The sequence below is a fragment of the Triticum aestivum genome, chromosome 1A (assembly GCF_018294505.1).
Source record: "Triticum aestivum cultivar Chinese Spring chromosome 1A, IWGSC CS RefSeq v2.1, whole genome shotgun sequence".
Taxonomy (NCBI): domain Eukaryota; kingdom Viridiplantae; phylum Streptophyta; class Magnoliopsida; order Poales; family Poaceae; genus Triticum; species Triticum aestivum.
The window spans coordinates 141,533,790-141,561,549 of record NC_057794.1 but is presented as its reverse complement, the minus strand read 5'-3'; positions in this window follow the sequence as shown (position 1 = coordinate 141,561,549).

Here is a 27,760-nt window from a genome sequence, read left to right as displayed (position 1 = left end):
TCAATTAAACATGATATTCACATTGGGATCAGTGTCTCCATGGGCAATGGAGATGTGACTCTCTTATGTTTGGATCCATGGCTTGGCAGTTGATACGTCTCCATTGTATCTACTTTTCCAAACATGTTTGCTGTTGCAGTACTGCAGCGACCAACTAACACGACACATGAATCAGAGACCCTTTAACCAAACTGTGTGTGATGCATTCATCGCAAGACGGTGTCATAGTAAAACTGTCACCAATAAAACGAACTGTATGCGATGGCAAAGACATCAAGCATGATTGCTACTTGTGAGCTGCATTGGGATTTCCCCGAAGAGGAGGGGATGACGCACTACAGTAGAGATAAGTATTTCCCTTAGTTAGGAACCAAGGTTGTCGGCATCCTGGGAATGGGGGTACCCAGACCTGCCTGCCTGCGGCCCACGGCGTGGCTCCATCAGCGGCCTGGTTCAACCCATCATCTGCAGCGACAACTCAAGACCCTCATGAGGGGCCAAGCCTCGCAAGGAGGACGGCGCCAAGACCTCCCTGGGGGCAGCCTCACCAGGCTGGCTCCTGAGGAGCGGAGATATCTATGCAAGGGGCACCTCCAGAGGTTCACGTGATGTGAGCCATGATGAGCAAGGCCAGGTGGGTGCCAGCGGGCGCAGTGTACCACTTTCCTCTTTGGTGCTAAAGAGGCAGCCGTAGGCGAGGAGTCCCGAGGCAACATGCAAAGGTTTCCATATCGGTGGAACAAGACCAAGGCCAGCAGGACGGCATGATGGAGGTCACCGCGGAGCCCACAGTAGCATCACCACCAGAGCCTTTGGAAGGCGAAGACCACCTTTTGTCAGGATAACTTGTACTAGTTGTCCCCCTTCAAACTTGGCCGTTGTTGGATCCCTTCCCGCCTAACATTTGGGAAGAGGACCAGGGCCTCTATAAATAGGGCTAGCCACCACCGTAGCAAAGGGGGATCATTCAGACCATCCTCACACACACCAGCTCATCGAGCTCAAGAACATCTGTCCTCAGGAGGCAGTTCATCCATGGTACTAGTTCATCACTAGCCCTCGAGGCAATCCACCACCACCACACTGGAGTAGGGTATTACACCACAACGGTGGCCCGAACTAGTATAAACCTCTGTGTCTCGTGTTCCTTGGGCTCGTCGAACTAGGCCGTGGGATCGTCGAGCGAGCGAGCTAGAGAGGAGGAATACTTCATGTGCACCCCTGTGTTCGAACCTCAAGGGTTTACCGGAACCCACGATCCGACATTTGGCGCGCCAGGTAGGGGCTGAGCCAGAGCTTTCCTCCGACGATCCACACTCCATCGCTCCGCCAATTTCATGGCTGATGCTCGTCGAGCCCATGTCGAGCGCCGAGCCGCTCTCAATGCTCGTGTCGCTCAAACGGCACCCGCCGATGGGCCTCCCAGTCACTCTCCATCGCCCGCTGCCAACGCCGCCATCGGCCCGGTGGCGAACGAGCAGCAGGCTTCGTTGCTGCACCCCTCTATGCGGCGGGACGGACACACCACCACCCCATCACTGACTCCGTCCGGCTTGTCGTCCCACGCTCGTCGCACGCCCATGGATGCACAGGCTGCACTGCTCATGGCGCGCGAGCTCCTGCGCTACCGCCCCATCGATGATCTCTACTAAGACTGGCTAGACTGCATCGCCGAGCTCGTCAGCGCCGCTGGGGGATCCCTCACCCCATCCCTCTTGCTGCCTCGCCCCCCTCCTGCCGCGGGCGACATGGCCCATAGAGCGGCTCCACCACCTCCGCATCAAGACGTCTCCCTCGCACCAAGACGCGCCCGCTCAGGTGGTCCAACTGTGCCATTACCTTCAGCTCGTCAGACCAGCTCAAGTGCGTAGCAACTGTCGGCGCCCTTTCGGTGCTTTGTTCACCCATCATCAGCAACATCCAAGTCACCAAGACCCTCATCGATGGCAGGGCAGGGCTCAACGTCCTGTCCGTCAAGACATTCGACCGCCTCCATGTGCCATATGACGAGCTTTAGCCTACCAAGCCCTTCTCAGGAGTGACCGACGGCTCTACCACCCCGATAGGGCAGGTCCGCCTCCCTGTCACCTTCGGCACCCGCGACAAATACCGCACTGAGCTTATCGACTTCGATGTTGACCACATCCTCCTGCCGTACAATGCCATCCTTAGATACCCAGCCTTGGCCAAGTTTATGGCAGTGACCCACCACGACTACAACGTCCTCAAGATGCCAGGGAGCGGCAGCGTCATCTCGGTCGCCTGCGAAGAGAAGGACGTGGTGTGCTCCGTCGAGCGCGCTTACCAGGCTGCGTCTGCCAAAGACCCAAACAACGAAGGCACCCCATACCCCCCTAAGGCAGCTCCCAACAAGAAGAAGAAGCGGCCACTCCACCAAGGACCTCAGGAGAGTGGCGTCTCCAGCGGCACCACCTTAGGACCTGCGCCCGCAGATGGGGTGCCTCCCTCTCTCGCATAGGAAGGCGTGCCCGGCGCCCTCCTCGGGCTGGGCTCAGGGGGCTCTCTTCTAGAGGGCCTCAGACCTAGCCAATGTCACGAGGGAGGCGGTCGGGCACTGATAACCCAGAAGTATAGGGGATCGCAACAGTTTTCGAGGGTAGAGTTTTCAACCCAAATTTATTGATTCGACACAAGGGGAGCCAAAGAATATTCTCAAGTATTAGCAGCTGAGTTGTCAATTCAACCACACCTGGAAACTTAATATCTGCAGCAAAGTGTTTAGTAGCAAAGTAATATGATAGTAGTGGTAATGGTAGCAAAAGGTAACAATAGCAAAAGTAATGTTTTTGGTATTTTGTAGTGATGATAGCAATAGCAACGGAAAAGTAAATAAGCGAAGAACAATATATGGAAAGCTCGTAGGCAATGGATCGGTGATGGAGAATTATGCCGGATGCGGTTCATCATGTAACAATCATAACATAGGGTGGCACAGAACTAGCTCCAATTCATCAATGTAATGAATGCATGTATTCCGAATATAGTCATACGTGCTTATGGAAAAGAACTTGCATGACATCTTTTGTCCTACCCTCCCGTGGCAGCGGGGTCCTAATGGAAACTAAGGGATATTAAGGCCTCCTTTTAATAGAGTACCGGAACAAAGCATTAGCACATAGTGAATACATGAACTCCTCAAACTATGGTCATCACCGGTTAGTATTCTGATTATTGTCACTTCGGGGTTAACGGATCATAACACATAATAGGTGACTATAGACTCGCAAGATAGGATCAAGAACTCTCATATATTGTTGAAAACATAATAGGTTCAGATCTGAAATCATGGCACTCGGGCCCTAGTGACAAGCATTAAGCATAGCAAAGTCATAGCAACATCAATCTCAGAACATAGTGGATACTAGGGATCAAACCCTAACAAAACTAACTCGATTACATGATAGATCTCATCCAACCCATCACCATCCAGCAAGCCTATGATGGAATTACTCATGCACGGCGGTGAGAATCATGAAATTGGTGATGGAGGATGGTTGATGATGACGATGGCGATGGATTCCCCTCTTCAGAGCCCTGAACGGACTCCAGATCAGCCCTCCCGAGAGGTTTTAGGGCTTGGCGGCGGCTCCGTATCGTAAAACGCGATGATTTCTTCTCTATGATTTTTTTCCCCGAAACCAAATATATAGAGTTGGAGTTGAGGTCGGAGGAGCTCCAGGGGGGCCACGAGGTAGGGGGCGCGCCCTAGGGGGGCAGGCGCGCCCCCACCCTCGTGGACAGGTGGTGGCCCCCCTGTTCTTCATCTTTGGCAAGGATTTTTTATTATTTCTGAAAAGATGTTCCGTGAAGTTTTAGGTCATTCCGAGAACTTTTGTTTCTGCACATAAATAACACCATGGTAATTCTGCTGAAAACATCGTCAGTCCAGGTTAGTTCCATTCAAATCATGCAAGTTAGAGTCCAAAACAAGGGCAAAAGTGTTTGGAAAAGTAGATACGACAGAGACGTGTCAACTCCCCCAAGCTTAAACCTTTGCTTGTCCTCAAGCAATTCAGTTGATAAACTGAAAGTGATAAATAAAAACTTTTACAAACTCTGTTTGCTCTTGTTGTTGTAAATATGTAAAGCCAGCATTCAAGTTTTCAGCAAAGATTACGACTAACCACATTCACAATAACGCTTAGGTCTCAAGTTTACTCATATCAATGGCATAATCAACTAGCAAGCAATACTAATAAATCTCGGATGACAACACTTTCTCAAAACAATCATAATATGATATAACAAGATGGTATCTCGCTAGCCCTTTCTGAGACCGCAAAACATAAATGTAGAGCACCTTTAAAGATCAAGGACTGACTAGACATTGTAATTCATGGTAAAAGAGATCCAGTCAAGTCATACTCAATGTAAACTAACAGTAATGAATGCAAATGACAGCGGTGCTCTCCAACTGGTGCTTTTTGATACGAGGATGATGACGCAACATGAAAATAAATGGATAGGCCCTTCGCAGAGGGAAGCAGGGATTTGTAGAGGTGCCAGAGCTCGGTTTTGAAATAGAGGTGAATAATATTTTGAGCGGTATACTTTCATTGTCAACATAACAACCAAGAGATGGCAATATCTTCCATGCTACACACATTATAGGCAGTTCCCAAACAGAATGGTAAAGTCTATACCCCCCTTCACCAACAAGCATCAATCCATGGCTTGCTCGAAACAACGAGTGCCTCCAACTAACAAGAGTCCCAGGGGGAGTTTTGTTTGCAATTATTTTCATTTGAATTGCATAAAGCATGTGACTGGGCATCCCGGTGACCAACCACTTTCTCGTGAGTGAGGAGCTGAGTCCACTCCTCTTGGGAATAACCCGCCTAACATGGAAGATACGGACAACCCTAGTTGATACATGAGCTATTAGAGCATACAAAACAGGATATTTATTTGAATGTTTAGAGTTTGGCACATACAAATTTACTTGGAACGGCAGGTAGATACCGTATATAGGTAGGTAAGGTGGACTCATATGGAATAACTTTGGGGTTTATGGAGTTGGATGCACAAGCAGTATTCCCGCTTAGTACAGGTGAAGGCTAGCAAAAGACTGGGAAGCGACCAGCTAGAGAGCGACAACAGTCATGAACATGCATTAAAAGTAATCAACACCGAATGCAAGCATGAGTAGGATATAATCCACCATGAACATAAATATCTTGAAGGCTATGTTGATTTTGTTTCAACTACATGCGTGCACATGCGCCAAGTCAAGTCACTTAAATCATTCAGAGGAGGATACCACCCTATCATACCACATCACAACCATTTTAATAGCATGTTGACACGCAAGGTAAACCATTATAAGCTCCTAGCTAATCAAGCATGGCACAAGAAACTATGATCTCTAGTTGTCATTGCAAACATGTTTATTCATAATAGGCTGAATCAGGAACGATGAACTAATCATATTTACAAAAACAAGAGAGGTCGACTTCATACCAGCTTCTCCCATCTCAATTAGTTCATCATATAATCATCATTATTGCCTTTCACTTGCACGATCGAATGATGTGGATAATAATAAGAGCGCACGTGCATTGGACTAAGCTGGAATCTGCAGGCATTCAATAAATAGGAGAAGACGAGGCAATATGGGCTCTTTTGTCAGATCAACAATAATGCATATAAGAGCCACTTCAACAATTTGATCATGGTCTTCTCCTATCGACCCCAAAGAAAAGAAATAAAACTATTTACACGGGAAAGCTCCCAACAAGCAAAATAAGAACATGAAATCTTTTTGGGTTTTCTTTTTAATTACTACTACAAGCATGGAAATTAAAACTAGCTAAAAGCTACAACTAATTTTTTGGTTTTTCTTAAGGTTTATTAAGCACACAAGAAGAAAGCATAAAAAGAGAAAATAAACGAGCATTTATATTACAATGAAAAAGTATGAGCACCGACATCTAGCAATGAGTGTGTGAACATAAATGTAATGTCGGCGGGAAATACGTACTCCCCCAAGCTTAGGCTTTTGGCCTAAGTTGGTCTATGGCCACGGCTAGCCTGGCGGATATCCATAGTAATAGTTGGGGTCGTACTGCGATGAAGAAGACTCTGATTGCCACCGGTTGGCAATCATCTCCGGATCCCAATGGTAATTAGACTGTCGTGGAGGATCAACTTGTGGTTCCGACTCTGGCTCTGTGGCTGATGTAGGGTTCCAGTAGGCGTGAATAGCCTGTAATGGAACAAGGTACTGGCCTGCAGATAAATCAAACAAGGAAGGAGCAAGCAGGGTAATAGTCTCAGGATGATGTTTATGGAAAAACAATTTGTATTTAAGCTCCCCTTCCCTATTCTTAACAATAAAGTCATGTGCCACCATACTTTTATAATCTAAATAAACAGTGGGCAACAATTTTTCTTCCTTCTCATAATGCCTAATAGGTATGTTAAAATGTGCAGCTAAGCGTGAATCATAGATGCCTCCAAAGATGGGACCCTTTGTATGGTTCAGACTTAACCATTTAGCAATAATACTGCCCATACTAACAGAGTTATCACTGAATAAACCGTGGAACAAAATAATAATATCAGGAACACTAAGCTTTCCACAGTTTCCACGACGAATTAAGCAACGACTAGCAAATATTGCAAAGTAGTGTAAAACAGGAAAATGTATGCTAGTGATTCGTGCATTGGAAACCTTCCTCCTTTCCCCTATAGTGATGGTATCAATAAACCCATCCACATTGCCACGATGTGGTTCCTCTATCGTGCCCTCAAAAGGGACCAACCAAACCCGACAAAAATCATAAAGTGACATCTCCTTATGCTCCTCATATAAATAAAACTCCACCGTAGGTAGTGAGCTCCTAGATTGGAAATGAAAGTTTTGCACAAAGATATTTGTGAGTAAGAGATACTGTTCGCGTTGGTCGTGGAGGAAGGTGGCGAGGCCTGCATTCTCAGCCAATTCATAAAAATCATCATAAATCCCGGCTGCTCTCAAGAATTCACCGGAAGGCCATTCACACGGCAGAACCTCCGCGGTGCGAGGCAGATTATACTTGGGCTTCTGTGCCTTTTTCTTCGAGCTTCGGCTCGATGAGCCCCTCAAAAGTCTCTTCATTATTTTCTGAAAAATTCTGAAATTTTTAGTAACTTCAAAATAAAAGTAAACCAAACTCAACAAAATTGATAGCAACTATTCCTACAAGTACCTAGAGCCTATATCATGCATCAAAACTACTTTTGACCATATAAATTTGACATGCAAGCTCAAGAACAGGGTCACCTAAGCAACACAAATTTGCAATGAATAAAACACTAGAACAAAAACTAATTGGACCAATTGAGGAGTCACATACCAAGGAACAATCTCCCCAAGCAGTTTTGTGAGAGGTGCTTTGAGCAAGGAGATCGAAAATGGCAGCAATATGAGCTTGGACTCGGGTTTGAACTGGATATTCGTGTTTGTGGGAGGAAGAAGAAGTGTGTGGGTGTAGGAATAAGTGGAGGAGGTCCACCATGGGCCCACGAGGCAGGGGGCGCGCCCAGGGGGGTAGGGCGCACCCTTGACCCTCGTGGCCAGGTGCCAGCTCCTCCTGTTGTGTTCTCAATGCCAAATATTCTCAAATATTCCAGAAAAAAATCATATTTAAATTTCAGGGCATTTGGAGAACTTTTATTTTCGGGGTATTTTTATATTGCACGGATAATTCAGATAACAGACAGAAAATACTATTTTTATTTTATTTAAAATAAATAACAAAAAGTAAAAGGAGGGTACAGAAGGTTGTGCCTTCTAGTTTCATCCATCTCATGATCATCAAAAGGAATCCACTAACAAGGTTGATCAAGTCTTGTTAACAAACTCAATCCGAATAACATGGAACCGGAGAAATTTCGAATAAGACTATGTTACCTCAACGGGGATATGCACATCCCCAATAATAAGAATATCATATTTCTTCTTGACAGTAGGAAGAGGAAATTCAAAACCTCCAAATATAATCGATGTAATTTTTCCAATAGAGTTGATACTATGAACTCGAGGCTGTTTCCTCGGAAAGTGTACCGTATGCTCATTACCATTAACATGAAAAGTGACATTGCCTTTAGTGCAATCAATAACAGCCCCTGCAGTATTCAAAAAGGGTCTTCCAAGAATAATAGACATACTATCGTCCTCGGGAATATCAAGAATAACAAAGTCCGTTTAGTAATGTTTGCAACTACAACAGGCACATCCTCACAAATACCGACAGGTATAGCAGTTGATTTATCAGCCATTTGCAAAGATATTTCAGTAGGTGTCAACTTATTTAAATCAAGTCTACGGTATAAAGAGAGAGACATAACACTAACACCGGCTCCAAGATCACATAAAGCAGTTTTAACATAGTTTCTTTCAATGGAGCATGGTATAGTGGGTACTCCCGGAGCTCCTAGTTTCTTCGGTATTCCACCCTTAAAAGTATAATTAGCAAGCATGGTGGAAATTTCAGCTTCCGGTATCTTTCTCTTATTTGTAACAATTTCTTTCACATACTTAGCATGAGGATTCATTTTAAACATATCAGTTAATCACATACGCAAAAAAGATAGGTCTAATCATTTCAGCAAAGCGCTCAAAATCCTCATCATCCTTTTTCTTGGATGGTTTGGGAGGAAAAGGCATGGGTTTCTGAACCCATGGTTCTCTTTCTTTACCATGTTTCCTAGCAACAAAGTCTTTCTTATCATAACGTTGATTCTTTGATTGTGGGTTATCAAGATCAACAGCAGTTTCAATTTCTATATCATTTTCATTGCTAGGTTGAGCATCATCATGAACATTATCATTAACATTATCACTAGTTTCAGGTTCATTACCAGATTGTGTTTCAGCATCAGAAATAGAAATATCATTTGGATTCTCAGGTGGTTGAGCAATAGGTTCACTAGAAGCATGCAAAGTCCTATCATTTTTCTTTTTCTTCCTTTTAGAAGGACTAGGTGCATCTATATTATTTCTCTGAGAATCTTGCTCAATTCTCTTAGGATGGCCTTCAGGATACAGAGGTTCCTGAGTCATTCTACCAGTTCTAGTGGCCACTCTAATAGCATAATCATTATTCTTACTATTTAATTCATTGAGCAAATCATTTTGAGCCTTAAGCACTTGTTCTACTTGAGTGGTAACCATAGAAGCATGTTTACTAATAAGTTTAAGTTCACCTTTGACATTAGCCATATAATCACCCAAGTGTTCAAGCATATTGGAATTGTATTTCAATTGTCTACCAAAATAAGCATTAAAATCTTCTTGCTTAGCCATAAATTTATCAAACTCATCTAAGCATGGGCTAGCAAACTTAGTAAATGGGATTTCAGCTTTATCATATCTATAGAGAGAATTTACCTTTACTACCTGTGTCGGGTTATCAAGACCATGTATTTCTTCAATAGGTAATGGATTAAGATCATATGTTTCTTCAACAGGCGGTAAATTAAGACCGTGTATTTCTTCAATAGGAGGTAAATTCTTAACATCTTCAGCTTTAATACCTTTTTCTTTCATAGATTTCATTGCCTCTTGCATATCTTCAGGACTGAGAAATAGAATACCCCTCTTCTTCGGAGTTGGTTTAGGAATAGGCTCAGGAGCTGGCTCAGGAAGTGTCCAATTATTTTCATTGGTCAACATATTATTCAATAGAATTTCAGCTTCATCCGGTGTTCTTTCCCTGAAAACAGAACCAGCACAACTATCCAGGTAATCTCTGGAAGCATCGGTTAGTCCATTATAAAAGATATCAAGTATTTTATTTTTCTTTAGAGGATGATCAGGCAAAGCATTAAGTAATTGGAGAAGCCTCCCCCAAGCTTGTGGGAGACTCTCTTCTTCAATTTGCACAAAATTATATATATCCCTTGAAGCAGCTTGTTTCTTATGAGCAGGGAAATATTTAGCAGAGAAGTAATAAATCATATCATGGGGACTACGCACACAACCAGGATCAAGATAATTAAACCATATCTTAGCATCACCCTTTAATGAGAACGGAAATATTTGAAGGATATAAAAGTAGCGAGTTCTCTCATCATTAGTGAACAGGGTGGCTATATCATTTAATTTAGTAAGATGTGCCACAACAGTTTCAGATTCATAGCCATGAAAGGATCAGATTCAACCAAAGTAATTATATCAGGATCAACAGAGAACTCATAATCCTTATCAGTAACACAGATAGGTGAAGTAGCAAAAGTAGGGTCAGGTTTCATTCTAGCATTTAGAGTTTGCTTATTCCATTTAGCTAATAACCTCTTAAGTTCATAACTATCTTTGCAAGCTAAAATAGCTAAAGAAGCTTCTTTATCAAAAACATAACCCTTAGGAATAACTGGCAAGTCTTCATCATCACTTTCATCAATATTATCAGATTCAATATTTTCATTCTCTCTAACCCTAGCAAGTTGTTCATCAAGAAATTCACCAAGTGGCGTAGTAGTATCAAGCATAGAAGTAGTTTCATCATAAGTATCATGCATAGCAGAAATGGCATCATCAATAACATGCGACATATCAGAACGAATAGCAGAAGCAGGTTTAGGTGTCGAAACCTTACTCAAAACAGAAGGTGAATCAAGTGCAGAGTTAGATGGCAGTTCCTTACCTCCCCTCGTAGTTGAGGGATAAATCTTGGTTTTCGGATCTCTCAAGTTCTTCATAATGATAAGCGGATATAAATCCCAAGTGACTCAAAGAATAGAGCTATGCTCGTAGGCAACGGCGCCAGAAAATAGTCTTGATAACCCACAAGTATAGGGGATCGCAACAGTTTTCGAGGGTAGAGTATTCGTCCCAAATTTATTGATTCGACACAAGGGGAGCCAAAGAATATTCTCAAGTATTAGCAGCCGAGTTGTCAATTCAACCACACTTGGAAACTTAATATCTGTAGCAAAGTGTTTAGTAGGAAAGTAATATGATAGTAGTGGTAACGGTAGCAAAAGTAATGTTTTTGGTATTTTGTAGTGATGATAGCAATAGCAACGGAAAAGTAAATAAGCGAAGAACAATATATGGAAAGCTTGTAGGCAATGGATCAGTGATGGAGAATTATGCCGGATGTGGTTCATCATGTAACAATCATAACATAGGGTGACACAGAACTAGCTCCAATTCATCAATGTAATGTAGGCATGTATTCCGAATATAGTCATACGTGCTTATGGAAAAGAACTTGCATGACATCTTTTGTCCTACCCTCCCGTGGTAGCGGGGTCCTAATGGAAACTAAGGGATATTAAGGCCTCCTTTTAATAGAGTACCGGAACAAAGCATTAGCACATATTTAATACATGGACTCCTCAAACTATGGTCATCACCGGTAAGTATCCCGATTATTGTCACTTCGGGGTTAACGGATCATAACACATAATAGGTGACTATAGACTTGCAAGATAGGATCAAGAACTCTCATATATTGATGAAAACATAATAGGTTCAGATCTGAAATCATGGCACTCGGGACCTAGTGACAAGCATTAAGCATAGCAAAGTCATAGCAACATCAATCTCAGAACATAGTGGATACTAGGGATCAAACCCTAACAAAACTAACTCGATTACATGATAGATCTCATCCAACCCATCACCGTCCAGCAAGCCTACGATGAAATTACTCACGCACGGCGGTGAGAATCATGAAATTGGTGATGGAGGATGGTTGATGATGACGATGGAGACGGATTCCCCTCTCCGGAGCCCCCAACGGACTCCAGATCAGCCCTCCCGAGAGGTTTTAGGGCTTGGCGGCGGCTCCGTATCATAAAATGTGATGATTCTTCTCTCTGATTTTTTTCTCCCCGAAACCAAATATATAGAGTTGGAGTTGAGGTCGAAGGAGCTCCAGGGGGCCCAGGAGGTAGGGGCGCGTCCTAGGGGGGCAGGTGCGCCCCCACCCTCGTGGATAGGTGGTGGGCCCCCTGGTCTTCATCTTTTGCAAGGATTTTTTATTATTTCCGAAAAGATGTTCCATGAAGTTTTAGGTCATTCCGAGAACTTTTGTTTCTGCACATAATAACACCATGGTAATTCTGCTGAAAAAAGCGTCAGTCCAGGTTAGGTCCATTCAAATCATGCAAGTTGGAGTCCAAAACAAGGGCAAAAGTGTTTGGAAAAGTAGATACGATGGAGACGTATCAGGAACCACATCGAGGCGTGCTTCGTGGCATGCTTCCCAGCAGTGGGCACAAGGCGAGGAACGCGTGGTGCTCAGGAGTTCATCACCAAGGAGACCGAAGAGCTTCAAGAGGCAAGAGCCATGTGTGGCAACCGCCGCCCGCCACCTGGCGCAGCTCCGCGTCCTAGCAAGGACGGCAAGTTACGCGTCTACGTCGACATTCTAGGGCTCAATAGGGCCGCATCTCAGGGGCGCTTTTGTCCATCGAGCATTGGTCGGTGTGAGGGTCCCCCTCACAGCTATGTCCGCATGCCTTTCAGCCTACCGAACACGGTTGTCACCCTCCAGCGCCACTTGCGGAGCATTCTCGTGGCTCAGGAAGCCGGGCACCACGCTGCCCTGGCGGAGGCGGCGACAGTTCTTCAGGAGCCACTTGGGTCCCCTAGGTCTCTTGAGGCTCAGGGCCCTGGCGGCTCGTGAGGAGTAGCCCCTTCAGCATGCATCTTCAGCTACTCCAGCACCTCATCGGCAACGGTACCAGGTGACACTTTCTGGTTTATTTCAGTTGGGGGCGCCCCTCGGGCTGCATCATCCCCAGTTCGCACGGGCCTGTCCCTGCGATGCGTATCCTTTGGCATCTTTAGCTTACTCAGTTGGGGGTGCCCCTCGGGCTGCATCATCCCCAGGCCGCTTGGGTCTGTCCCGGTGGCATGCATCGTTCTTGGATCTATCTGAATTAGCTTGCCTCCTTCCATGATTTACCTTATGACTACTACGTGCCTGTTCGGTACCTCGATACCATGAACGTCGTGCGCCCTTGCAAGCCCATCCACGACTGCCTCATGATTAAGGACTGGCATGACGTCTCTGCTCGGGTCCGTCCCTGCAACGTCGCCAAACCCAAGAGGCTGAGCTTTGGCTCGCGGGCCAGCTCTCGTGTACGTCACCTCCCATGGCCCTTGGTGCCATGTTCTTGCATGAGCTAATCGCGGACGATCAAGCTAGGGCGCGCGACTTGGTGCCTCGCCACCACGGGAGCCGCGCACCGGTCGTCTTTCTTCAGGATTTTTCGCATGAGAAGACTAGGCACGGCGTTTGTGCTCGGGCCTGTCCCTGCAGCGTCGATAAACCCAACAACTAAGCTCTGTCTGGCGGGCCAGCCCCGTTCATGTCACCTCCTAGGGTCATTGGTGTTTGGCCTTCTCATGTGATCACCTCAGGAGATTCATCTAGCGCAGGTTGCCTAACAATCTTGCAGGACCATCACAGCTATCAGGAACCAAGACTAGGCGCAACCCGCCTTGAGGTAGGGCCTCGTGAGTCCCGCGCTGGCTCACGAGTGCCCAGGCACACCTCATCAAGCCCTGTTGTGCAAGCCACGTGTCAGGGCGGGGCTGTACACGCCCAGGGGCTCCACTCAGAGGGAGCCCTCACCCACGCACCAGTGGAAGCACCATGCTCCATGCTGGCAGTCGACACGGTCGAGGAGTGGCTATGCCCGTGCAAGTGCGGAAGCGCTATGCTCCGCGCTGGTGATAAACAACTGAGGGCGGCTCCATGGCCGTATCAACCTCAGGGAGCCGCACGGCTCAGTGTCTAGCCTCGTCGCAACACTTCCCTCTCGGGAGAGTCGTGCGAGGGGGCTGGGCACGGGGGCTGCACTCAGGTCATGCATGGTGCATGCCACCCTGCCAGGTCCCTCGGACCTGGCCGTCACGCGTCCCTCCCGAGCGGGACCGCGGTGAGGAAAGGTATGGAGGTCTGTTTGCATGTCAAGGGGACTCCTGAGCATCGTGACTCAGGAGCCTAACTAGCCATGTAGCCCCTCACCCCTTGGTCTCGTCCTGGCAATCCAGACGATCCAATGGCGGCTGAGGTACGCGCGGGGCTGGGCCCTGCCGACATAGAACACCAAGGCCCACGCTTCCTTTCCGAAGGCTATTTGAATGTGAAAGGGGACTCCTGAGAATTGCGACTCGGGAGCCTAACTGGTCACGTAGCCCCTCACCCCTTGGTCTCGTCCTGGCGATCTGGGCGACCCAATGGCGGCTGAGGCACATGCTGGACCGGCCCTGTCGATGTAGAACATCAAGCAACAAAAAGGAAATCACAGAGTCCTAATTATTACAAGACATATTGTTCTTCAAACACCAAAACGGAAGTTTTGACGCCTCCACGAGGCACGTTGCATATCACAGGAAAAGTAAAGACAAGGAGGAGCACCATCGTTCACCAGCAAGCCTCCTCTTCAGCCTTGGGCGCCGTCGCCAGGAAGCACCTTCCTATCGGTAGCATCGCCGTCGCCCGTGTCATTCACCTTGGTCACGGGACCGGCGGCACCATCAGTCGGAGGCGCGGGGTCGATGGCAAGGAACTTATTCAACAAGGCCTCCACTTGGCCCTTCACGGCTTCGGCAGCAGCCGTGCAACACTCTTCATTCATCGGCTCGAGCAGGACACCAAGGTCGGCGTTAGGATCGCGAAGGTGAAGGTGGCTGAGGACGCGCGTCAGGGCCGATGAGGTGAGCGCCCACACTTCCCCTTCCACCATGGGGCCGATTCCGTTGACAATGCCCTCAAGCGTCGTGACGAGCTGAGGAAGTAGCTGGGCGGGACCTTCATCATCAGTCACCAGCGGTTTCTCCAGGCCCTTCTCGTAGAGCTCCCGCAGTGCCTCACGGGACCTACCCTTAAGAGATTTGAAGTCCGCGTGATCCTTAGCAAGAACCTTCACCTTGGTTTCCAGCAGGACCTTCTCCGCCTCCACCTTCTTCTCCAGCTTCTCCAGGCGGCCGCGTTCTGCAGCCTGCGCCTGTGCCAGCCGCTCTAGCTCAGCATCAAGTCCAGTGACCGCTTATTCTCGAGCCTTCAGCTTCTCCTCTCATGCCTCGTGCTGGCGAGCCACAGCAGCGTGCTCCTTGCGTGGGCTCTCCAGCTCGCCCTCCGCGACCCAGCAGCACTCCTTGGTGGCCCCGGCCTCCTTCAGCGCTGCCTCGCGGGCAGCCGCGGCTAGGTCGGCGGCCCGCTTACCCTCCTCGGAAGCTGCCACTGCCTGACCCCAGGCCGCCCTTACGGACGCGTCGGATCGCAGCCACCTCGCGATCAACTCCATGCGCCCTGATGCCAGGAGACGGTTGGTGCCCTGAAGATCGCCGCAAAGATGGGTCAGCGTGGAAAGAGCCTCCTGCAGAGCGTCAGGCGGAGTATAAGGATCACGACCCTGTGGTGTGATGGGATGAGGAGAAGACAGCGTCATCGCCAGGGCTTGCGAGTTGGTGGTGACAGAAGGAGCTGGGGGCTCCTAGGCCCTTGGGACCTCAGCAGCCGAGCCGGAAGCTGGCGCCTCCGGAGCTGACTTGGCTGTGGAGATCGCCTTCTCCCGAGATCGGTCCTCCGGGCCTCGCGAGGATGACCGGGCCGGGGAGCTGCGAGCACCGTCACTGCTCTCCCACGCCAGGGGAGGTGCAGTCGTGGCAGGCTGTTGGGTCCTAGGGGGCGCGGTCGCTCCCTCTCTCTTCTTCTTCGCTGCAAGTGTCGGCCTGGTGGCGCAAGGAAAAAGCGTCAAGTAATAGCAACAGGAGCAACAACAGAATCAGGACAAGGCACTTGCTGGTCGATGGCAGCGTAATCTCTCGGCCTCTTTTGAAGCACGAAGTCCGAAGACTTCGCAGCCTGGGGTGTCGGCGTGTGAGCCCCAGGAGCAGACGAGGCCGCAGTAGATGGCCCTGTGGCAGCATAGGTCGACGTCAGGACGGGGGCGCCGCCCCGAGAGACAAGAGCCGACCTGCTCTTCGTCGGGATCCCGGCCGGCGACTTCTTCGGAGGAGTGCCCCTGGACCTCGTGGTAACCCCAGCGGGGGGTAGCACTACAATAAAAGACACATCCGTGACATTTTGGGCCGAACGAATTTTTTTCTGTCATACTTATGACACTTCTATGACAATAATTGTGACAAACATGGTATCATCATAGATGTGGTGGGGTCCTACTTCTATGACAGAAAATGGGTTTTTCGTCTTGGGAGGGCCGGAGACGCAGCTGCATGACATTCTTTGGGCTGTCCATGACGAAAAAACCGTGGTAGAAGCGAGGGCGATGAAAATATCAAGGTGTTCCCGGTTATGGTGGGTGGTCGAGGCCGAGCGACGTGCATTTCTCTCGTACACGCACGCGCGTGGGTGCGAGGCGTTGGGCTCTAACTGAACCCGAGCGATTGCACTGCAGGCTACGCGTTACTGAACCCGAGCGATCGATCGATGGCTATTAACTGAACCCGATCGAGCAATTCCTTCGCTACTACTACTTACTGAAGCCGATCGATGCTGCCTCTGGATGAACAATGAGCGTTGCTGGGGGGTTTGGATGAACAATTCCTGGTGGGGGTTAATGAACAGGACCCCGATCGATCGAGCCGGTTGGGGCTGGATGAATAGGACCCCGTGGAGGGCTGGATGAACAGGACCACCCAGTGGAGGGCAGGATGAATAGTAGACAGAGGAGGGCTGGATGAATAGTAGCCTGTGGAGGGGTGGTTGAACAGGAGCCCGTGGAGAGGGCTGGTTGAACAGTAGCCGGTGGAGTAGCGCGCGGTGGAGACTGGATGAACAGGAGCCCGTGGATGAACAGTCACAGGTGGAGGCTGGAGGAGGTCGACGGTGGATGAACAGTAGCCCATGGAGGCTGGAGGGGGTCGGCGATGGAGATGAACAGTATCCCATGGAGTCCCGTTTTGCGGTACGCCACACCCCTCCCGATGAACAGGACCCCCGTTTCGACCATAGCGCTCCAACACAAGTTCGTTTCCTTCGTTTTGCGGTATGCCACACCCCTCCCGATCAACAGGACCTCCGTTTCGACCGTAGGAGGTCTGTTTCCTCCGTTTTGCGGTACGCCAGACCACTCCCGATGAACAGGATCCCGTTTCGAATGTGGCCGGTCGAACACAAGGCTGTTTCCTCCGTTCTGCGGTACGCCAGGCCTAGTTTCCATCGGCTGTTCTGTCCAAGCCCTCCCGGTGAACACGACGACACATTCCGTTCCGACCCAGCCAATTGGCTCCCCATGAACATGACGACGACACAGTTTCTCCGTTTTGACCCAGCCATGTACACGAGCCCTAGCCGTACGTATGCGCGAGTAGGCATTCGAGACCCTGCCCGTATGTACGTACGTGGCCGTATTTTCTTTCTTGCACACTGGCCGCTGTACGTACGTGTACATGCTACGTGCACGCCTCTACTACAACACGTGCGCGCCTCTACATCAACCAGTATGTACGTACACGTTCGCGACCAGAATGACAATGCTATGTATGCTTCGACCAGGTGGGTCCCGACTGTCAGGCACTTCCTTGCGTGCGAAGATGTAGCTGGTGGGTCCCAACAGTCAGGGGGCGAATCGGTTTTTTGCCTGGACGCACTTCCTTGTGTGCAAAGATGTAGCTGGTGGGTCCCAGTAGTCAGGGGGAAATGTTTTTTTCGCGAATACGGTGGCCCATCCGGTGGGTCCCCGCTGTCAGGTGGAGGAATAATTATTTTGCGCGTAATAAGGAGGCACTGCCTTGCTGCGGCCGTGGACCCAGCTGTCGGCCTCTCCATGTATAGTCCATTCCGATGGAAGCCGTTCCTTGACCATGTTAACCACGCCACGCCGAGAGCACCAGGGCTGTGGACGACGGCGAGGCCTAGGAAGGGGACGACACGGAGCCGGGGAAGACGCGGTAGTGGAAGCCCGTGCAGAGAGGAGTACGAGGATTCACTGGTTCGGCTGCGGTGTGAGGCTGCCGTTGCCACAGGGTCTGGACAGCGGTGGGAATAGTAGGGGGCGTTGAGGCCTCCGCTGCAGCACAGCCGGCCATGAGAGGCAAGAGCATGCGGCACGACCGGCGTTGCTTTGGGCGGCTGGAGCAAGAAGACCAGAGGTTGAAGAAGCACTACGGCCGTTGGATGGACATCGTACGGTCACTGGAGCTAGAATCGTTCATATTGACTAAGTTGACAAAGCATTCCGTCACCGTCAACTTAGTAGGCCCACAAGTCAGCCTCCCACCAAGGTGGGTCCAGACCAGCAGGGGGAGTATTCATTTTTTTGTGCGTAATAAGGAGGCACTTCCGGTGGGTCCGAGCTGACAGCGGGGGGAACATTTTTTTCACGCAATACAGTGGCCCGTCAGGTGGGTCCCAGCAGTCAGGGGGGAAACATTTTTTCGTGAAATACGGTGGCCCGTCCGGTGGGTCCCTGCTGTCAGGTGGAGGAATCATTATTTTCTGCGTAATAAGGAGGCACTTCCTTGCTGCCGTCGTGGACTCAGCTGTCAGCCTCTCCATGTACATTCCATGTCCGATGGAAGCCGTTCCTTGACCACGTTGACCACGCCGTGCCAAAAGCACCAAGGCGGTGGATGACAACGAGGCCTAGGAAGGGGACAACGTGGAGCCGGGGAAGACACGGCACTGGAAGCCCGCGCAGAGAGGAGTACGAGGGTTCACTGGTTCGGCTGGAGTGTGAGGCTGCCGTCGCCACAGAATAACAGGGGGTGTAGGTGAGTAGAGGGATGGCCTGGCCAGCGGTGGGAGTAGTAGGGGCGGTGAGGCCTCCGCGGCATCACAACCGGCCACGGGAGGCAGGAGCACGCGGCATGATCGGCGCTGCTTTGTCGGCTAGAGCAACAAGACCAGAGGTTGAAGAAGCACTACGGCCGTTGGATAGACATCGTACGGTCACTACATCTAGAATCGTTTATAATGACTAAGTTGACAAAGCCCTTGGTACGCGTCAACTTAGTAGGCCCACAGGTCAGCCTTCGAAACGGTGCGCCCCAGATGTCAGGGGGAGGAATCATTTTTTGGGCGGCTGAAGCAAGAATATCCGAGATTGAAGAAGAAGCACGACATCCGTTGGATGGACATCCAACGGCCACAGCCGCGAGAACCGTTTGTTGTTGACAAAGCCCTGCATACGCGTCAACTTAGTTTTTTTAGGGGACGCATCAACTTAGAAGGCCCACAAGTGTGTGGCAGAGAACATATAGACCATTTGCGATTTGTAAGAATGTACAACCCATTTTTTAATTCTAATGGAATTTACTACAACCCATTTACAGTTTGTTAAAAGTACAACCCATTTTCTAGCTAGGAGAACGATTAATAATTTCAACCAACCGCTCAAAACAGAATTAAAAAAAATTCCCACATTTTTATGGGATCCGAAATATTTTTATCCGAAATTTCTAGTCAGATTAAATATAATTTCAAAATAAAGTTTTATTACGTTAAAATCCAATGAAATATTGCGCGCGCAACAAGTAATGAAATTAAAATTTTAAAATTCCAAAAATAATACATTTTTAAAACTAATTACGCGTTTGCTGCATTTTTAATAGTTACTGCCCAGATATTATAATTGCATCCCATTTATTATTTCTTAAAGTCCATTTTCTTGTTAAGCCTAATGCATACCTCCTAGGAAAGTTTGCAGCCCAGCGGGGCGGAGAATAATAAGTTGACCTGGATATTGCGTACAACTGTCGGCCCAGTGGCATTGCTGATGTTGAAAAAAAGGCCTGTGTAGTACAGTACAACCTAACATGGCTACTCAGCCCACATTCAGCGATGCCGGAAAGGCCCGAACAAGGCTTCTGTACAACTTTTTGAAGTCACTGAGCTCAATTAATAACTTAAGAAAAAAGTTAGATTACAGTGGAACCTAATTAAAAGCTGTCACGAGCAAAGAAATAATTCAACGGGTCCCACTTGTGTGTGTGTGTGCGTGTGTGCATGTGTGTGAGAGAGAGAGAGACCCATCGGTCGATGCTCGTAAATACATCTTTCAACCATATGCATTGCTGATGCTCAGTAAAAACTTATATAGTTGACACAATCATATAGAACATCATAGCACACTGAACTTCCATACAAAAATTTCACGCAGGCGGCACAATCAGGATGGAAGCAGTGGATCGCTACGGGTAGGGCTATGTTGAAACCAACGAACTCATACATAATGGTTCATCGCTTGAATGCTATGCAAAGAAAATAGACAGACAGCACAATAAGTTCTGCTAGCACATTAAGTTGATGTACAACCCTTTCTAAAAAAAGTTCAGGTACAAAATTAGAACAGGTCACAATCAAATGTACTGGAACATCAGTGCTTCACACCCATAGCTCGGATTTAACTAGTATCTAACAAGATTCAATTGTTACCTCAAATTAGAGCACATCCAGGCAGCCAGCCCCACCTCTTCTCCCAAAGAAGCAGTGGTCTCCGCCGCGCGATGGAGTAGGCCCTGTGCCATCCATCGCTCCGAGCAACACGGGGAAAGTCTGACATTGACTCCTGTAATGGACATCGTCGACGGACCCTGGCACTAGCAGCGGCGGCAGGACTTCGATTGATGGATTGACCACTTCTTCGACATGCACGAACACTCGATACAGGTACATCCCTAACATGGTCCACGACGGCCTTGGTGGCGACGAATAGTACAACCCCGGTTCCAGAACCGCTATCTCAACACCAATCACATTCGGTATGGTGGACGGCTTCTTCATCCATGCCATAACCGTCAGAGCCCAGTTGTCTGGAGGAACAAACATACTTACGAGCTCACCTCCAAGGTCGTTGATAAGCTCATTCATGGACTCGCTGTTCCAAGCACGCCAAGGCATGCCGTGGAAGGTAAGATTTGTTAAAAACTCAAGCTCAGAGGGCACCGAGCCCCATCCTGGGTGCCACCAATCTAAGCTCACCAGCGCGCCATCGCAGAAAAAACGCCGGGAAGATTCGAACACACGACTGCAGTCGAAAGTTGTCTGGAACCTGACGAAGAAATCAGCCGGTGGCGGACAGACTTCAACGAGCAAGTCACTTATTTGGATGCCATGCGCAATGCCAAGAGCTTTGACAAGGTCGTCCGACGAGACGGGAGGCCGATCACCGTTGATGGTTACTATCAGCACTTTGCCGACAAACTGGTCGTCAAGCGCCGCCATAACACTGTTGAGCGATAGCATGCAGCGACCGAAGGCAGGACGGACTTCAGGATCTCCGGCTCGGAGATCCGCGTTGACCAGCGACATGATAGTGAGCTTGAGTACAGGGAGTACAGGAGGGGGATTTGGGGGAACTGGAGTAGGAATCAAGATTCCAGAGGTGGGGGAGGGGCGGGAGATTGGGGATGAAAAGGTAGCTTGAATTTCGAACACGCGCCAATATGCTCTCGGCGCAAGCGCACGAAAACACAGGTGGCTCCCACATGTCGGCCTAAGAGTCCTTATTCTTTCTTTTTTGGAGAGCCCGGCCTTTTTTTTAGGATCTTTTGAGAGCCCGGCTTGAGAGTCATAATTGACCTGTTTGGCATTGCGTTACTACTCGGCCCATATTCAACGACACCTTACTGGCCCAAACAAGTGTTGTCGGTGTCAAAACCGGCGGATCTCGGGTAGGGGGCCCCGAACTGTGCGTCTAGGCGGATGGTAACAGGAGACAAGGGACACAATGTTTTTACCCAGGTTCGGGCCCTCTTGATGGAGGTAAAACCCTACTCCTGCTTGATTAATATTGATGATATGGGTAGCACAAGAGTAGATCTACCACGAGATCAAGTTGGCTAAACCCTAGAAGCTAGCCTATGGTATGATTGTTGTTCGTCCTACGGACTAAAACCCTCTGGTTTATATAGACACCGGAGAGGGCTAGGGTTACACAGAGTCGGTTACAATGGTAGGAGATCTACATATCCGTATCGCCAAGCTTGCCTTCCACGCCAAGGAAAGTCCCTTCTGGACACGGGACGAAGTCTTCAATCTTGTATCTTCATAGTCCAGGAGTCCGGCCGAAGGTATAGTCCGGCTATCCGGACACCCCCTAATCCAGGACTCCCTCAGTAGCCCCTGAACCAGGCTTCAATGACGACGAGTCCGGCGCGCAGATTATCTTCGGCATTGCAAGGCGGGTTCCTCCTCCAAGTACTTCATAGAAGATTTTGAACACAAAGGTAGTGTCCGGCTCTGCAAAATAAGTTTCCACATATTGCCATAGAGAGAATAATATTTACACAAATCTAATCTGCTGACGTATTCCGTAGCGTGACATCACACCACGGCCAAGTCTTTATTCGAATCGTTTTACTGTCCCACCTCAGCGCGTTTAGCGAGGCGGTTTCCTTGGCACGTCTTGTCAAAGCAGAGATCGTGTCCCCTTATTCCGGGATTCTCATCAATACGGGCGTGGGTAACCCAACCGTACCCGTTGGTATGTTTTCTCGATCAAAGGCGAGTCCCAAACGGTCACGGGGAGGGCCCTTGGTATTCAACCTCTTATAAAGAGACCAAGGCCTTACTCCTTTCTTTCAATCTCAAACGAGTTCGCCCTTCGCCTCGAGTTCCAACACCCAAGGCTCCAGATTTCAGGCGCTTCGGACCTTCGACAATGTCCGGTTCCGACCTTCGAGGCCGATGGATGCCCTCCTCCGTCACGGAGGAGGACGTGCTGAAGTTGAGAGAGGCCAGGTTCTTGACCGGCGAAATCTGGCATAGGCTGCCTGCTCAAGGGCAGGTCATTCCCACTCCCAAGCCTGGTGAGAGTGTGGTGTTCATGTCTCACTTCCTTCGGGGGCTAGGCTTCCCGACGGATCCCTTCGTGAGGGGGCTCATGTTTTATTATGGGCTGGAATTTCACGACTTAGCTCCGGAGTCCATCCTCCATATTTCCTCATTCATCGTCGTGTGTGAAGCCTTCCTCCGTATTACTCCTCACTTCGGACTATGGCTCAAGACCTTCAAAGTAGAGCCGAAGATGATCGAGGGACGGCACGCGGAGTGCGGAGGTGCTTTTATAAGCAAGAATGCTGGTGCTCCATGGCCCGAGGGCTCTTTTCAAGAGGAGTCCAGCTTATGGCAACGAGAGTGGTTTTACATCACCGTTCCCAGGGGCACCAAGTGGGTGGCGCCACCTGCCTTTCGCTCGGGTCCCCCACCACAGCTAGTGTCATGGGTCAATAAAGGACTGGACTGGGGGCCATCCAAGGACGTGCCCTTGTTGCAGGGCCGCATTCGAGATCTCTTAGAAAGAGACATTAGCCTGGTCGTGGTGACGCAGGTCATGTTGATCCGCCGAGCCTTGCCCGGCAAACGTCGCCCCCTTCGCCTGTGGGAGTTCAATCCGGAGGGACCACGAGCTCTCCAGCATTTCATGGGTGCAATGCCCGTGGAGATGTACAAATTGTTCTTCGGATCACAAGCAATGTGTCCGGACTTGACCGAGGACGCAGGCCTGAGCTGCAATCGCCCGGATACTCAAGTAAGTAGCCTTGTGCCCGGACTCGCTATCCGTATATTTATCATAAAATTGCCCCTAAAAGAGCTGTCCTTTAAACAGGAGTGGATAGCGAAAGCAAAGCTAATCAGGTGTCCGACCCCCCTCCCCGAGACCACGCCGGATCCCGTGCTAGTCAGGATGTTGGAGGTTGTGCCTTCGGAGGAAAGTGAGGGAGGGGACAAGCAAGCTACATCCTCCTCGAAGAAGGTTGTACGAAAGGGAGGAATCAAAAATTCCTCTCCTCAGGGGAAGAAGAGGACCGCCTCTGACGACCCGGAGACCATGGCCTCAAAGCGGGGGAAGAAATCTTCGTCAGAGGATCCTGCGCCGGGGTATACTTCGGCCGAATTATGCCCTCAAGGGGATCAGCCCTCCACCGAGCCGTAAGTAGAGAGGAGTTTTTCTTTTTAAGAAATGAGAGAAATCCTTGCGTTATATCTGAGAAGAGTAATCGAAAATTTACCTTGTAGCTCGGACCTTAGCCCTTCTCAGCAGAGCTCGTCTTCGGGGATCTTCTTCCGGAGATGATGGAGAGCGGAACGCCTCCCCCTGCCGTACCGCCTTGCGAGGCGGGCGACCCTGAGGTATCGTCGCGGAGGGTTTCTCCGAATCCGGCAGGGCCGGAAGGTAGTCATATGGCCCCCCAAAGCCCTCCGCGTCCGGCCTTCGAAAAGGGCCATCGGACGAGTCCGGCACCGTCTGGTGCGCGGTCGGAGGAGCTGAAGGATCTGCTAGGGCGAGCATCTATCTCAGAGGAGCACCGTGCATTGATGGGTACGGTGATTGAGAGGATTTCATCCGCGGAGAGCGGATTGCACGAGGCCGTCAGGAGTTTACTGACAGGTTTTGAGGTACGCGAAATAATGTACCCTTTTTGGACAGTTGCGCATAAATAAGATGCGCCCTGTGTAGATAGTAGCCCCTGAGACTCTGTGCGTTGTCAAAAGTGACGGCGCGCAGAGGATCATAATCCCAGGTCTAATATGCCGCCTTCATACGTAGGTGGCGAAGTGTCGGGTGGCCAGCCGGACTGATGAATTTGCCGAGCTAAAGCGGCAACTTGACGTGGCAGATGCCGACATCGCGCTTGTCAACAAGCGGCTTGACGAGGCACAAGGTATGTAATTACTCCGGCGGCACCTGGTAAGAGGAGCTTTATGCCAGTATCTTACAATGTGTGCGCTTGATGCAGATGGTGCTGCTGCCATGGAGAATCTTTGGGCGGAACTTGCCCGAGCCAAGGAGCAAGCCAGGAAAAGTGATGCGGCTGCCGGAAAGGCAATTGAAGAGCTGAAAGCCGAACAGGCTGCTCACTGCCGAAGCAAGAAGGAAATGGCCGAGATGGCTGTGAAGCTGAAGAGCGCTGCTGACCGTTGCAAGCTTCTTGAAAAAGAAGATCAGGCGGAACAGACGGACCTGGAGAAGGCCGTTGCCGATGCCAAGGATGCTCGCTCTGCGATGAGAGCTATGAAGGAGGAGCTGCGTCAGGCCGGAGAGATCGCGGCTGGAAAGCCCTTTATGCTGCGGAGGAAGTTCTGTGATCCTAAACATGCTCCGTTAGACCGGATGTGGAGTACGGCGGACACCTATCTGGATTTGGCAGCGAGTGCCGCAGATGCGGCCGAACACTTCCGAGATCAAGAAGATCGCGAAGTGGAAAAGCTCTTTTGGTCGCAGTTCCACAATCCGGAGCGTCCACTGTCATTAGCCGATCGTTTGGCCGAATGGGCCGAGCTAAATAGGTTGTCCGGACTCGCCATGAAGTATGTCATGAGTCATCTGTGGCCAGAGAGGCCAGAGCCGAAAAGTTATTTCAACTTGGTGCAGCAGTTCCTTGGTGCGGCGCCGCATATCAATGCGATGAAGAGGTCAGCGTGCATAGAGGGTGCGCGGATGGCTCTTGCCCGTGTCAAGACATACTGGGCGGAAATGGAGGCCACCGCTGTTGCATCCCCAGACTCGGATGGAAGCCGAGTACCTGCCGAGCACTATTTTCAGGAAGTTCTGCAAGGCGCTCGTTTAATAGAGACGCAGTGCTCGAAGGATACTATATTCGAATAGCATATATTATTGTAAAACAATATTTTGATAAATTGTAGAAGCTTTTTATACTTGTGCCTGCAAGTATTATAATACCTCCTGTGCGGCCGTTTAACATATATGTATATATAATCTGAAAGATGGCAGTCGTCGGCTTCAGCCCCCACGCACATAATGCGGGGGTGTTCGCAGAAGGCGCATTTTCACACTTGATCCAACGTCTTGGTCCTACAAAGGAGGTGATAGCGCAGCGAACTAGGCAATCGGACTATGATGCTTTATCACTTTCACTTAGCCATAGGAGTTTGATAGTGAGGCTACTTATATAGCCCCTGGTGGCGCCTGCGCTCGCCCGAACTCGGGGCGCGTATGTGCCTGGCCGGGAAGCGGCCCTTCGTTAATGCGGAGGAATCCTAAAGATTCGGTAAGTCATCGAGTGGTTGACCAGTCTCACGCTATATCATGACAGTCAGTTTTCGGCTTTCTCTACCGAGGTGCTCGCCTGGCCGAACGGGGGCACAATCGCAATAGTTCTCCTGGTGCCGCCTTAGCCGATAGAGCGGAACGTAAGGTAGCAAAACACAGGAGCCGGGCAAACCCAACATTTGACCAAAGACATGATTCGGAGCTGATGCATATAAGGCCAAACTCGCGACGCCGAACACTCCCTAAGGTATTCGGTCTTTATGAGGGCGGGCGGGATAACGCCCTTAGTAATAAGCCCCTAGTGTCCAGGTACGCGCAAAACTCTGACGTGGCCACATGCCAAAACGCCAGCCTCCTCCTTGGTTATACCAAGAAACCAGGGGATGTGTATCAACAAGAGACAGTAAAAAAGGTTTACGCAGGGTCTTAATCTGAAAAGAATCCTTGGAACGGGTCCCTGCTGCACGTCTGCGCCTGTGTCTCCGTTGTGCCGTATCCTGGACGGGCGTAGCACGGTGTTCATTTGTAAAAGAGAGGAACTTAGTTGAAGAAAGATCATGCCGAACATGAGTTATACTAAATAAACAAAGTATAAATCGAAATGGGTAAAATTGAGCTTTATTGTCTCTTGTTTTATATGCGCGGAGCCCCTAGTACAGGGGTATACGGCTATTAAGCCTTTATCAATTGTATGTTTATGCCGGACTCGTCTAGCCGTGTCCGTGGTCTTGACGACCTATTTAGGTGCTTTGGCTGGTGAAGCCGCTTTATTGTGGGGCTGTCAAGGCAGCCGCACTGTCTTCCGCGCGGGAGGAACACTCAATGTTTTCCCTTTAATGAGATGATGCCTCGTGGACCGGGCATCTTAAGCGTAAGAGATGCATAATGCGGTATTGCGTTAAAGCGGGCGAAAGCTTCGCGTCCCAGCAGTGCTTGATAGCTACTTGAGAATGGGGCGATGTGGAAAGTTAGCTGTTCACGACGGAAGTTATCGGGGGAGCCGAACATAACTTCTAGCCGGAGAGAACCCATGCAACGGGCATCCGGGCCTGGCGTTACCCCTTGAAAGGAGGTTTTGCTATGGCGAATTTTTGTTGGGTCTATCCCCATGTTGCGGATTGTGTCCTGGTATAACAGGTTTAGACCACTGCCGCCGTCCATCAGGACATTTGTAAAGTGGAGTCCGCCGATTATTGGATCTAATACCAAGGCAGTCCAGCCTGCGTTCCGGATACTTCTAGAGTAATCCTGATGGTCGAAGGTGATCGGTTTTAACAACCATTGGCGAGACTCCTTTGGGATAGGCCGTATGGCACGTATCTCTGTTGGCGCCATTCTATTCGTCATGTGAAGTAAGTTTACTGTTTTGACTTCTTGTGGGAAATCCTTTTGTTTCCTGGTGCTCTGCTTGTGGGGTTCGTCATCGTCCTCACTTGGTGTGTCGAGCCCCTTGTGTTCAGCGTTGAGTTTGCCAGATTGCTTGAAAACCCAACAAGCTCTGTGGGTATGGTTCGCAGGCTTCCCAGGAGTACTGTGTATTTGACATATCTTGTCCAAGATTTTGTTTAAGTTGGATAGCTGATCCCTGTTATCCTTGAGGGGCAGCTTTCTCTGATTCTGCCACGAGCTTTTGAATCCGACGTTGATCGCCATGCTCTTTGGGCTGTTTCCCTTATTCCAGCGCTGGTCCTTGCTGCGTCGGGGTTTTCCATTGCCATCCCTAACTTCGGATGTACTTGGGTCACTGGTGCTACATCTTGCCAACCAGCTGTCCTCTCCTGCGCAAAAGCGGGTCATGAGGCTTGTTAATGCG